We start from the raw sequence: 13978 nt of genomic DNA, 5'->3' as shown, positions 1-13978 counted from the left end.
CTGTCATGTAATCCTAGGCATGACCCTGGTTTGATCAGAGCCGCGGTGCGGGGAGCTCACTGTCATGTAATCCTAGGCATGACCCTGGTGTGATCAGAGCCGCGGTGCAGGGATCTCACTGTCATGTAATCCTAGGCATGACCCTGGTGTGATCAGAGCCGCGGTGTGGAGAGCTCACTGTCATGTAATCCTAGGCATGACCCTGGTGTGATCAGAGCCGCGGTGTGGGGAGCTCACTGTCATGTAATCCTAGGCATGACCCTGGTTTGATCAGAGCCGCGGTGCGGGGAGCTCACTGCCATGCAATCCTAGGCATGACCCTGGTGTGATCAGAGCCGCGGTGCAGGGATCTCACTGTCATGTAATCCTAGGCATGACCCTGGTGTGATCAGAGCCGCGGTGCAGGGAGCTCACTGTCATGTAATCCTAGGCATGACCCTGGTGTGATCAGAGCCGCGGTGTGGGGAGCTCACTGTCATGTAATCCTAGGCATGACCCTGGTGTGATCAGAGCCGCGGTGCAGGGATCTCACTGTCATGTAATCCTAGGCATGACCCTGGTGTGATCAGAGCCGCGGTGTGGAGAGCTCACTGTCATGTAATCCTAGGCATGACCCTGGTGTGATCAGAGCCGCGGTGTGGGGAGCTCACTGTCATGTAATCCTAGGCATGACCCTGGTGTGATCAGAGCCGCGTTGTGGGGAGCTCACTGTCATGTAATCCTAGGCATGACCCTGGTTTGATCAGAGCCGCGGTGCGGGGAGCTCACTGCCATGCAATCCTAGGCATGACCCTGGTGTGATCAGAGCCGCGGTGCAGGGATCTCACTGTCATGTAATCCTAGGCATGACCCTGGTGTGATCAGAGCCGCGGTGCAGGGAGCTCACTGTCATGTAATCCTAGGCATGACCCTGGTGTGATCAGAGCCGCGGTGTGGGGAGCTCACTGTCATGTAATCCTAGGCATGACCCTGGTGTGATCAGAGCCGCGGTGTGGAGAGCTCACTGTCATGTAATCCTAGGCATGACCCTGGTGTGATCAGAGCCGCGGTGCGGGGAGCTCACTATCATGTAATCCTAGGCATGACCCTGGTGTGATCAGAGCCGCGGTGTGGGGAGCTCACTGTCATGTAATCCTAGGCATGACCCTGGTGTGATCAGAGCCGCGGTGCAGGGAGCTCGCTGTCATGTAATCCTAGGCATGACCCTGGTGTGATCAGAGCCGCGGTGCAGGGAGCTCGCTGTCATGTAATCCTAGGCATGACCCTGGTGTGATCAGAGCCGCGGTGTGGGGAGCTCACTATCATGTAATCCTAGGCATGACCCTGGTGTGATCAGAGCCGCGGTGTGGGGAGCTCACTGTCATGTAATCCTAGTCATGACCCTGGTGTGATCAGAGCCGCGGTGTGGGGAGCTCACTGTCATGTAATCCTAGGCATGACCCTGGTGTGATCAGAGCCGCGGTGTGGGGAGCTCACTCTCATGTAATCCTAGTCATGACCCTGGTGTGATCAGAGCCGCGGTGTGGGGAGCTCGCTATCATGTTATCCTAGGCATGACCCTGGTGTGATCAGAGCCGCGATGCAGGGAGCTCACTGTCATGTAATCCTAGGCATGACCCTGGTGTGATCAGAGCCGCGGTGCGGGGAGCTCACTGTCATGTAATCCTAGGCATGACCCTGGTGTGATCAGAGCCGCGGTGCGGGGAGCTCACTGTCATGTAATCCTAGGCATGACCCTGGTGTGATCAGAGCCGCGGTGTGGGGAGCTCACTGTCATGTAATCCTAGGCATGACCCTGGTGTGATCAGAGCCGCGGTGTGGGGAGCTCACTGTCATGTAATCCGAGGCATGACCCTGGTGTGATCAGAGCCGCGGTGTGGAGAGCTCACTGTCATGTAATCCTAGGCATGACCCTGGTGTGATCAGAGCCGCGGTGTAGGGAGCTCACTATCATGTAATCCTAGGCATGACTCTGGTGTGATCAGAGCCGCGGTGTGGAGAGCTCACTGTCATGTAAGCCTAGGCATGACCCTGGTGTGATCAGAGCCGCGGTGTGGAGAGCTCACTGTCATGTAAGCCTAGGCATGACCCTGGTGTGATCAGAGCCGCGGTGTGGGGAGCTCACTGTCATGTAATCCTAGGCATGACCCTGGTGTGATCAGAGCCGCGGTGCGGGGAGCTCACTATCATGTAATCCTAGGCATGACCCTGGTGTGATCAGAGCCGCGGTGCAGGGATCTCACTGTCATGTAATCCTAGGCATGACCCTGGTGTGATCAGAGCCGCGGTGCAGGGATCTCACTGTCATGTAATCCTAGGCATGACCCTGGTGTGATCAGAGCCGCAGTGCAGGGAGCTCACTATCATGTAATCCTAGGCATGACCCTGGTGTGATCAGAGCCGCGGTGTGGGGAGCTCACTGTCATGTAATCCTAGGCATGACCCTGGTGTGATCAGAGCCGCGGTGTGGAGAGCTCACTGTCATGTAATCCTAGGCATGACCCTGGTGTGATCAGAGCCGCGGTGTGGAGAGCTCACTGTCATCTAATCCTAGGCATGACCCTGGTGTGATCAGAGCCGCGGTGTGGGGAGCTCACTGTCATGTAATCCTAGGCATGACCCTGGTGTGATCAGAGCCGCGGTGTGGGGAGCTCACTGTCATGTAATCCTAGGCATGACCCTGGTGTGATCAGAGCCGCGGTGTGGAGAGCTCACTGTCATATAATACTAGGCATGACCCTGGTGTGATCAGAGCCGCGGTGCGGGGAGCTCACTGTCATGTAATCCTAGGCATGACCCTGGTGTGATCAGAGCCGCGGTGCGGGGAGCTCACTGTCATGTAATCCTAGGCATGACCCTGGTGTGATCAGAGCCACGGTGTGGGGAGCTCACTGTCATGTAATCCGAGGCATGACCCTGGTGTGATCAGAGCCGCGGTGTGGGGAGCTCACTGTCATGTAATCCTAGGCATGACCCTGGTGTGATCAGAGCCGCGGTGTGGGGAGCTCACTGTCATGTAATCCGAGGCATGACCCTGGTGTGATCAGAGCCGCGGTGTGGGGAGCTCACTGTCATGTAATCCGAGGCATGACCCTGGTGTGATCAGAGCTGCGGTGTGGGGAGCTCACTGTCGTGTAATCCTAGGCATGACCCTGGTGTGATCAGAGCCGCGGTGCGGGGAGCTCACTGTCGTGTAATCCTAGGCATGACCCTGGTGTAATCAGAGCCGCGGTGCAGGGAGCTCACTGGCATGTAATCCTAGGCATGACCCTGGTGTGATCAGAGCCGCGGTGTGGAGAGCTCACTGTCATGTAATCCTAGGCATGACCCTGGTGTGATCAGAGCCGCGTTGTGGGGAGCTCACTGTCATGTAATCCTAGGCATGACCCTGGTGTGATCAGAGCCGCGGTTGCGGGGAGCTCACTGTCATGTAATCCTAGGCATGACCCTGGTGTGATCAGAGCCGCGGTGCAGGGAGCTCACTGTCATGCAATCCTAGGCATGACCCTGGTGTGATCAGAGCCGCGGTGCAGGGATCTCACTGTCATGTAATCCTAGGCATGACCCTGGTGTGATCAGAGCCGCGGTGTGGAGAGCTCGCTGTCATGTAATCCTAGGCGGCATGACCCTGGTGTGATCAGAGCCGCGGTGTGGGGAGCTCACTGTCATGTAATCCTAGGCATGACCCTGGTGTGATCAGAGCCGCGGTGTGGAGAGCTCACTGTCATGTAATCCTAGGCATGACCCTGGTGTGATCAGAGCCGCGGTGCAGGGAGCTCACTGTCATGTAATCCTAGGCATGACCCTGGTGTGATCAGAGCCGCGGTGTGGGGAGCTCACTGTCATGTAATCCTAGGCATGACCCTGGTGTGATCAGAGCCGCGGTGCGGGAAGCTCACTATTATGTAATCCTAGGCATGACCCTGGTGTGATCAGAGCCTCGGTGTGGGGAGCTCACTATCATGTAATCCTAGGCATGACCCTGGTGTGATCAGAGCCGCGGTGTGGGGAGCTCACTGTCGTGTAATCCTAGGCATGACCCTGGTGTGATCAGAGCCGCGGTGCGGGGAGCTCACTGTCATGTAATCCTAGGCATGACCCTGGTGTGATCAGAGCCGCGGTGCGGGGAGCTCACTGTCATGTAATCCTAGGCATGACCCTGGTGTGATCAGAGCCGCGGTGTGGAGAGCTCGCTGTCATGTAATCCTAGGCGGCATGACCCTGGTGTGATCAGAGCCGCGGTGTGGGGAGCTCACTGTCATGTAATCCTAGGCATGACCCTGGTGTGATCAGAGCCGCGGTGTGGAGAGCTCACTGTCATGTAATCCTAGGCATGACCCTGGTGTGATCAGAGCCGCGGTGCAGGGAGCTCACTGTCATGTAATCCTAGGCATGACCCTGGTGTGATCAGAGCCGCGGTGTGGGGAGCTCACTGTCATGTAATCCTAGGCATGACCCTGGTGTGATCAGAGCCGCGGTGCGGGAAGCTCACTATTATGTAATCCTAGGCATGACCCTGGTGTGATCAGAGCCTCGGTGTGGGGAGCTCACTATCATGTAATCCTAGGCATGACCCTGGTGTGATCAGAGCCGCGGTGTGGGGAGCTCACTGTCGTGTAATCCTAGGCATGACCCTGGTGTGATCAGAGCCGCGGTGCGGGGAGCTCACTGTCATGTAATCCTAGGCATGACCCTGGTGTGATCAGAGCCGCGGTGCGGGGAGCTCACTGTCATGTAATCCTAGGCATGACCCTGGTGTGATCAGAGCCGCGGTGTGGGGAGCTCACTGTCATGTAATCCTAGGCATGACCCTGGTGTGATCAGAGCCGCGGTGTGGGGAGCTCACTGTCATGTAATCCGAGGCATGACCCTGGTGTGATCAGAGCCGCGGTGTGGAGAGCTCACTGTCATGTAATCCTAGGCATGACCCTGGTGTGATCAGAGCCGCGGTGTGGAGAGCTCACTGTCATGTAAGCCTAGGCATGACCCTTGTGTGATCAGAGCCGCGGTGTGGGGAGCTCACTGTCATGTAATCCTAGGCATGACCCTGGTGTGATCAGAGCCGCGGTGCGGGGAGCTCACTATCATGTAATCCTAGGCATGACCCTGGTGTGATCAGAGCTGCGGTGCAGGGATCTCACTGTCATGTAATCCTAGGCATGACCCTGGTGTGATCAGAGCCGCGGTGCAGGGAGCTCACTATCATGTAATCCTAGGCATGACCCTGGTGTGATCAGAGCTGCGGTGCAGGGAGCTCACTGTCATGTAATCCTAGGCATGACCCTGGTGTGATCAGAGCCGCGGTGTGGGGAGCTCACTGTCATGTAATCCTAGGCATGACCCTGGTGTGATCAGAGCCGCGGTGCAGGGAGCTCACTTTCATGTAATCCTAGGCATGACCCTGGTGTGATCAGAGCCGCGGTGCAGGGAGCTCACTATCATGTAATCCTAGGCATCACCCTGGTGTGATCAGAGCCGCGGTGCAGGGAGCTCACTATCATGTAATCCTAGGCATGACCCTGGTGTGATCAGAGCCGCGGTGTGGGGAGCTCACTGTCATGTAATCCTAGGCATGACCCTGGTGTGATCAGAGCCGCGGTGTGGAGAGCTCACTGTCATATAATACTAGGCATGACCCTGGTGTGATCAGAGCCGCGGTGCGGGGAGCTCACTGTCATGTAATCCTTGGAATGACCCTGGTGTGATCAGAGCCGCGGTGTGGGGAGCTCACTGTCATGTAATCCGAGGCATGACCCTGGTGTGATCAGAGCCGCGGTGTGGGGAGCTCACTATCATGTAATCCTAGGCATGACCCTGGTGTGATCAGAGCCACGGTGTGGGTAGCTCACTGTCATGTAATCCGAGGCATGACCCTGGTGTGATCAGAGCCGCGGTGTGGGGAGCTCACTGTCGTGTAATCCTAGGCATGACCCTGGTGTGATCAGAGCCGCGGTGCAGGGAGCTCACTGTCGTGTAATCCTAGGCATGACCCTGGTGTGATCAGAGCCGCGGTGCAGGGAGCTCACTGGCATGTAATCCTAGGCATGACCCTGGTGTGATCAGAGCCGCGGTGTGGAGAGCTCACTGTCATGTAATCCTAGGCATGACCCTGGTGTGATCAGAGCCGCGTTGTGGGGAGCTCACTGTCATGTAATCCTAGGCATGACCCTGGTTTGATCAGAGCCGCGGTGCGGGGAGCTCACTGTCATGTAATCCTAGGCATGACCCTGGTGTGATCAGAGCCGCGGTGCAGGGATCTCACTGTCATGTAATCCTAGGCATGACCCTGGTGTGATCAGAGCCGCGGTGTGGAGAGCTCACTGTCATGTAATCCTAGGCATGACCCTGGTGTGATCAGAGCCGCGGTGTGGGGAGCTCACTGTCATGTAATCCTAGGCATGACCCTGGTGTGATCAGAGCCGCGGTGCGGGGAGCTCACTGCCATGCAATCCTAGGCATGACCCTGGTGTGATCAGAGCCGCGGTGCAGGGATCTCACTGTCATGTAATCCTAGGCATGACCCTGGTGTGATCAGAGCCGCGGTGCAGGGAGCTCACTGTCATGTAATCCTAGGCATGACCCTGGTGTGATCAGAGCCGCGGTGTGGGGAGCTCACTGTCATGTAATCCTAGGCATGACCCTGGTGTGATCAGAGCCGCGGTGCAGGGATCTCACTGTCATGTAATCCTAGGCATGACCCTGGTGTGATCAGAGCCGCGGTGTGGAGAGCTCACTGTCATGTAATCCTAGGCATGACCCTGGTGTGATCAGAGCCGCGGTGTGGGGAGCTCACTGTCATGTAATCCTAGGCATGACCCTGGTGTGATCAGAGCCGCGTTGTGGGGAGCTCACTGTCATGTAATCCTAGGCATGACCCTGGTTTGATCAGAGCCGCGGTGCGGGGAGCTCACTGCCATGCAATCCTAGGCATGACCCTGGTGTGATCAGAGCCGCGGTGCAGGGATCTCACTGTCATGTAATCCTAGGCATGACCCTGGTGTGATCAGAGCCGCGGTGCAGGGAGCTCACTGTCATGTAATCCTAGGCATGACCCTGGTGTGATCAGAGCCGCGGTGTGGGGAGCTCACTGTCATGTAATCCTAGGCATGACCCTGGTGTGATCAGAGCCGCGGTGTGGAGAGCTCACTGTCATGTAATCCTAGGCATGACCCTGGTGTGATCAGAGCCGCGGTGCGGGGAGCTCACTATCATGTAATCCTAGGCATGACCCTGGTGTGATCAGAGCCGCGGTGTGGGGAGCTCACTGTCATGTAATCCTAGGCATGACCCTGGTGTGATCAGAGCCGCGGTGCAGGGAGCTCGCTGTCATGTAATCCTAGGCATGACCCTGGTGTGATCAGAGCCGCGGTGCAGGGAGCTCGCTGTCATGTAATCCTAGGCATGACCCTGGTGTGATCAGAGCCGCGGTGTGGGGAGCTCACTATCATGTAATCCTAGGCATGACCCTGGTGTGATCAGAGCCGCGGTGTGGGGAGCTCACTGTCATGTAATCCTAGTCATGACCCTGGTGTGATCAGAGCCGCGGTGTGGGGAGCTCACTGTCATGTAATCCTAGGCATGACCCTGGTGTGATCAGAGCCGCGGTGTGGGGAGCTCACTCTCATGTAATCCTAGTCATGACCCTGGTGTGATCAGAGCCGCGGTGTGGGGAGCTCGCTATCATGTTATCCTAGGCATGACCCTGGTGTGATCAGAGCCGCGATGCAGGGAGCTCACTGTCATGTAATCCTAGGCATGACCCTGGTGTGATCAGAGCCGCGGTGCGGGGAGCTCACTGTCATGTAATCCTAGGCATGACCCTGGTGTGATCAGAGCCGCGGTGCGGGGAGCTCACTGTCATGTAATCCTAGGCATGAACCTGGTGTGATCAGAGCCGCGGTGTGGGGAGCTCACTGTCATGTAATCCTAGGCATGACCCTGGTGTGATCAGAGCCGCGGTGTGGGGAGCTCACTGTCATGTAATCCGAGGCATGACCCTGGTGTGATCAGAGCCGCGGTGTGGAGAGCTCACTGTCATGTAATCCTAGGCATGACCCTGGTGTGATCAGAGCCGCGGTGTAGGGAGCTCACTATCATGTAATCCTAGGCATGACTCTGGTGTGATCAGAGCCGCGGTGTGGAGAGCTCACTGTCATGTAAGCCTAGGCATGACCCTGGTGTGATCAGAGCCGCGGTGTGGAGAGCTCACTGTCATGTAAGCCTAGGCATGACCCTGGTGTGATCAGAGCCGCGGTGTGGGGAGCTCACTGTCATGTAATCCTAGGCATGACCCTGGTGTGATCAGAGCCGCGGTGCGGGGAGCTCACTATCATGTAATCCTAGGCATGACCCTGGTGTGATCAGAGCCGCGGTGCAGGGATCTCACTGTCATGTAATCCTAGGCATGACCCTGGTGTGATCAGAGCCGCGGTGCAGGGATCTCACTGTCATGTAATCCTAGGCATGACCCTGGTGTGATCAGAGCCGCAGTGCAGGGAGCTCACTATCATGTAATCCTAGGCATGACCCTGGTGTGATCAGAGCCGCGGTGTGGGGAGCTCACTGTCATGTAATCCTAGGCATGACCCCGGTGTGATCAGAGCCGCGGTGTGGGGAGCTCACTGTCATGTAATCCTAGGCATGACCCTGGTGTGATCAGAGCCGCGGTGTGGAGAGCTCACTGTCATGTAATCCTAGGCATGACCCTGGTGTGATCAGAGCCGCGGTGTGGGGAGCTCACTGTCATGTAATCCTGGTGTGATCAGAGCCGCGGTGTGGAGAGCTCACTATCATGTAATCCTAGGCATGACCCTGGTGTGATCAGAGCCGCGGTGCGGGGAGCTCACTGTCATGTAATCCTAGGCATGACCCTGGTGTGATCAGAGCCGCGGTGTGGGGAGCTCACTGTCATGTAATCCTAGGCATGACCCTGGTGTGATCAGAGCCGCGGTGTGGAGAGCTCACTATCATGTAATCCTAGGCATGACCCTGGTGTGATCAGAGCCGCGGTGCGGGGAGCTCACTGTCATGTAATCCTAGGCGTGACCCTGGTGTGATCAGAGCCGCGGTGTGGGGAGCTCACTGTCATGTAATCCTAGGCATGACCCTGGTGTGATCAGAGCCGCGGTGTGGGGAGCTCACTGTCATGTAATCCTAGGCATGACCCTGGTGTGATCAGAGCTGCGGTGTGGGGAGCTCACTGTCATGTAATCCTAGGCATGACCCTGGTGTGATCAGAGCCGCGGTGTGGGGAGCTCACTGTCATGTAAGCCTAGGCATGACCCTGGTGTGATCAGAGCCGCGGTGCGGGGAGCTCACTGTCATGTAATCCTAGGCATGACCCTGGTGTGATCAGAGCCGCGGTGTGGGGAGCTCACTGTCATGTAATCCTAGGCATGACCCTGGTGTGATCAGAGCCGCGGTGCAGGGAGCTCACTATCATGTAATCCTAGGCATGACCCTGGTGTGATCAGAGCCGCGGTGTGGGGAGCTCGCTATCATGTTATCCTAGGCATGACCCTGGTGTGATCAGAGCCGCGATGCAGGGAGCTCACTGTCATGTAATCCTAGGCATGACCCTGGTGTGATCAGAGCCGCGGTGCAGGGATCTCACTGTCATGTAATCCTAGGCATGACCCTGGTGTGATCAGAGCCGCGGTGTGGAGAGCTCACTGTCATGTAATCCTAGGCATGACCCTGGTGTGATCAGAGCCGCGGTGCAGGGAGCTCACTGTCATGTAATCCTAGGCATGACCCTGGTGTGATCAGAGCCGCGGTGTGGGGAGCTCACTGTCATGTAATCCTAGGCATGACCCTGGTGTGATCAGAGCCGCGGTGTGGAGAGCTCACTGTCATGTAATCCGAGGCATGACCCTGGTGTGATCAGAGCCGCGGTGCAGGGAGCTCACTGTCATGTAATCCTAGGCATGACCCTGGTGTGATCAGAGCCGCGGTGTGGAGAGCTCACTGTCATGTAATCCTAGGCATGACCCTGGTGTGATCAGAGCCGCGGTGTGGAGAGCTCACTGTCATGTAATCCGAGGCATGACCCTGGTGTGATCAGAGCCGCGGTGTGGGGAGCTCACTGTCGTGTAATCCTAGGCATGACCCTGGTGTGATCAGAGCCGCGGTGCAGGGAGCTCACTGTCATGTAATCCTAGGCATGACCCTGGTGTGATCAGAGCCGCGGTGCAGGGAGCTCGCTGTCATGTAATCCTAGGCATGACCCTGGTGTGATCAGAGCTGCGGTGCAGGGATCTCACTGTCATGTAATACTAGGCATGACCCTGGTGTGATCAGAGCCGCGGTGCAGGGAGCTCGCTATCATGTAATCCTAGGCATGACCCTGGTGTGATCAGAGCCGCGGTGCAGGGAGCTCGCTATCATGTAATCCTAGGCATGACCCTGGTGTGATCAGAGCCGCGGTGTGGGGAGCTCACTGTCATGTAATACTAGGCATGACCCTGGTGTGATCAGAGCCGCGGTGCAGGGAGCTCACTGTCATGTAATCCTAGGCATGACCCTGGTGTGATCAGAGCCGCGGTGTGGGGAGCTCACTGTCATGTAATCCTAGGCATGACCCTGGTGTGATCAGAGCCGCGGTGTGGGGAGCTCACTGTCATGTAATACTAGGCATGACCCTGGTGTGATCAGAGCCGCGGTGCAGGGAGCTCACTGTCGTGTAATCCTAGGCATGACCCTGGTGTGATCAGAGCCGCGGTGTGGGGAGCTCACTGTCATGCAATCCTAGGCATGACCCTGGTGTGATCAGAGCCGCGGTGTGGAGAGCTCGCTGTCATGTAATCCTAGGCATGACCCTGGTGTGATCAGAGCCGCGGTGTGGGGAGCTCACTGTCATGTAATACTAGGCATGACCCTGGTGTGATCAGAGCCGCGGTGCGGGGAGCTCACTGTCGTGTAATCCTAGGCATGACCCTGGTGTGATCAGAGCCGCGGTGCAGGGAGCTCACTGTCATGTAATCCTGGTGTGATCAGAGCCGCGGTGTGGGGTGCTCACTGTCATGTTTGATGGTGATGTAAATACTGATGAGCTGGTGTGAACAGGAGGCATAATGTCATGAGAAGAACGTGTATGATAGTATTTGAGGTATTCTGCAGTTTCCTGGTGGCAGAGGTGACTTCTTTCCACTGGAGCAGATTTTCCACTTAAAATGATCTAGGAGGGTTTCTTGATGACAGGAGTCGGGGGACATGTAATCCTGCAAGCCCGAGGCGGAACGAATCGCAGAGCGTCCCGGGCCACTGTCTCTGCTGGGAACAGTTCAAGTGAACTTGACATTGGACCCTTTCCGGAAGGCCAGAGGGAATCCCTTATTGGCGGAGTCATGATGGGGGGCAGCGAGAGCCTCTCATCTTCCCTAGAAGTGGGGGATGCTCCATTGTGCAGCATGTGCTCTTCATGTCATCCACTTGTGCCGCACTCAGCAATTGTGCAAAGTATGTTCACCGCTCCACTGACACAAGAGAAAGACAACAGCAATAAGGGTGCGGGAAGGAAAATACTCACGCCCTGGATGCCTGAACCACCGCCCAAGTGCTGGGTGACATTGGAGCAGAGCTACGTGGCTTCTAATGGAGCAGAAGTGCAGTATAAAGCATGCGGGACATTGTAGCTGTGATAAACCACATGGATCTAGTATTGAATGCAATGAAATGGGCCATACTCCCATGTTTATCAATAAAAATAGATTGCCACAAAAATCTGTATGCAAATGAGATAAAAATAATGACCTTTTCTCTGAGAGTCAAACTTGCATCACAAAGATCAAGAAAGTGGCTGTGGCCGTACAGGAAGTCACACATAAGGGCAGATTTACCAAAAGTGTCTTAAAGTAAGAGGGTGCATCAAGATACAGAATACCAAACAATGGGGCAGATAACGATCCAATTACTGTCTTTAATGTCCTGTATCTCCGATTCTGTAGTTCCCAGAAGCACCTGATGTCTCATCTTTCAAATGACACCAGAAGCATGCATCTATGCTATAGAGCCCACAATACAGATGTCTGAAGAGATGATCCCTTTAATGTCAGTGCGATTCATCTCATGCAAAACTCTTCTCAAAATGAGTCCTTTGCATAGGAGTTTGGAGGAGATTTTTTATAGGTAAACTGGAGAGATTTAACTTAAACCCCAAAGGTCAGAGATGAAATGTCCTTTCTAGCATTTTCTGACAGTAAAAACTGGTGACAGGTTCCCTTTAAAGAGAGTGCGGGTTCATTTAAACATCCTGTAATAACAGATACATTTGGTGACTATATTTAGTCCTCCTGAGCCTCATCTCTGGTATGGGGGTATATTGTAGCAGGAGCACTGGGTATTCTGGTCATGCTGTGCATAGCCAGTACATCTCCTGCATGGCTGGCCCTCAGGTCCTGGATACATGAGGGGGTGACGACCTCCGTGGGGGCTGTAATGGAGGCCATTATTGGTTGTCACTCCAAGACTTTCCCCAGTGGGACTGATAATTTCAGGGCAATATTTCTTTTGTATTTTAGAGGTAAATGTTTCCTTTTCTGTTTTTTTCCTAGCGATTTCCTGTCATTTCCATCAGAAGTTTTCTTTTCCAGGCTTGTAGCTCCGGAGTTCTTCCTTTCTCCCTGTGAGGCTCCATTGCTAGATAACCTTTACTTATATTGGCACAGATGAGATTTTACTGGAACCATTGAAGCATTTCTTATGTAAAATATTGCCTTTTTAGTTTTTGGAATGAGAAGCTGGATCAGAGGAGGGCATGCTGGGTGTATCTAGAGGAGGACACCGACCCAGAGAGGCAGTGCAGGGTGTATCTAGAGGAGGACATGCAGAGGGAGAGCGTACCACCGAGAGGGGGGAGGACACTACAGAGGGAGAGCGTACCACCGAGAGGGGGGAGGACACTACAGAGGGAGAGCGTACCACCGATAGGGGGGAGGACACTACAGAGGGAGAGTATACCACCGATAGGGGGGAGGACACTACAGAGGGAGAGTATACCACCGATAGGTGGGAGGACACTACAGAGGGAGAGTACACCACCGATAGGGGGGAGGACACTACAGAGGGAGAGTACACCACCGATAGGGGGGTGGACACTACAGAGGGAGAGCGTACCACCGATAGGGGGAAGGACACTACAGAGGGAGAGCACACCACCGATAGGGGGGAGGACACTACAGAGGGAGAGCGTACCAGTGATAGGGGGGAGGACACTACAGAGGGAGAGTACACCACCGATAGGGGGAGGACACTACAGAGGGCGAGTATACCACCGATAGGGGGGAGGACACTACAGAGGGCGAGTATACCACAGTTAGGGGGGAGGACACTACAGAGGGAGAGCGTACCACCGATAGGGGGGAGGACACTACAGAGGGAGAGCGTACCACCGATAGGGGGGAGGACACTACAGAGGGAGAGCGTACCACCGATAGGGGGGAGGACACTACAGAGGGAGAGTATACCACCGATAGGGGGGAGGACACTACAGAGGGAGAGCGTACCACCGATAGGGGGAAGGACACTACAGAGGGAGAGCACACCACCGATAGGGGGAGGACACTACAGAGGGCGAGTATACCACCGATAGGGGGGAGGACACTACAGAGGGAGAGTGTACCACTGATAGGGGGAAGGACACTACAGAGGGAGAGCGTATCACCGATAGGGGGAAGGACACTACAGAGGGAGAGTACACCACCAATAGGGGGAAGGACACTACAGAGGGACAGTGTACCAGGGTTAGGGGGAAGGACATTACAGAGGGAGAGTGTACCAGCGATAGGGGGAAGGACATTACAGAGGGAGAGCATACCAGCGATAGGAGGAGGACACTACAGAGGGAGAGTGTACCAGGGTTAGGTGGAAGGACATTACAGAGGGAGAGCGTACCACCGATAGGGGGAAGGACACTACAGAGGGAGATTATACCAGCGATAGGGGGGAGGACACTACAGAGGGAGAGTATACCAGCGATAGG

This window comes from Engystomops pustulosus, chromosome 3 (genome assembly GCF_040894005.1).
Source record: "Engystomops pustulosus chromosome 3, aEngPut4.maternal, whole genome shotgun sequence".
In the NCBI taxonomy this organism is placed as follows: Eukaryota; Metazoa; Chordata; class Amphibia; order Anura; family Leptodactylidae; genus Engystomops; species Engystomops pustulosus.
This window is presented reverse-complemented; position numbering follows the sequence as displayed.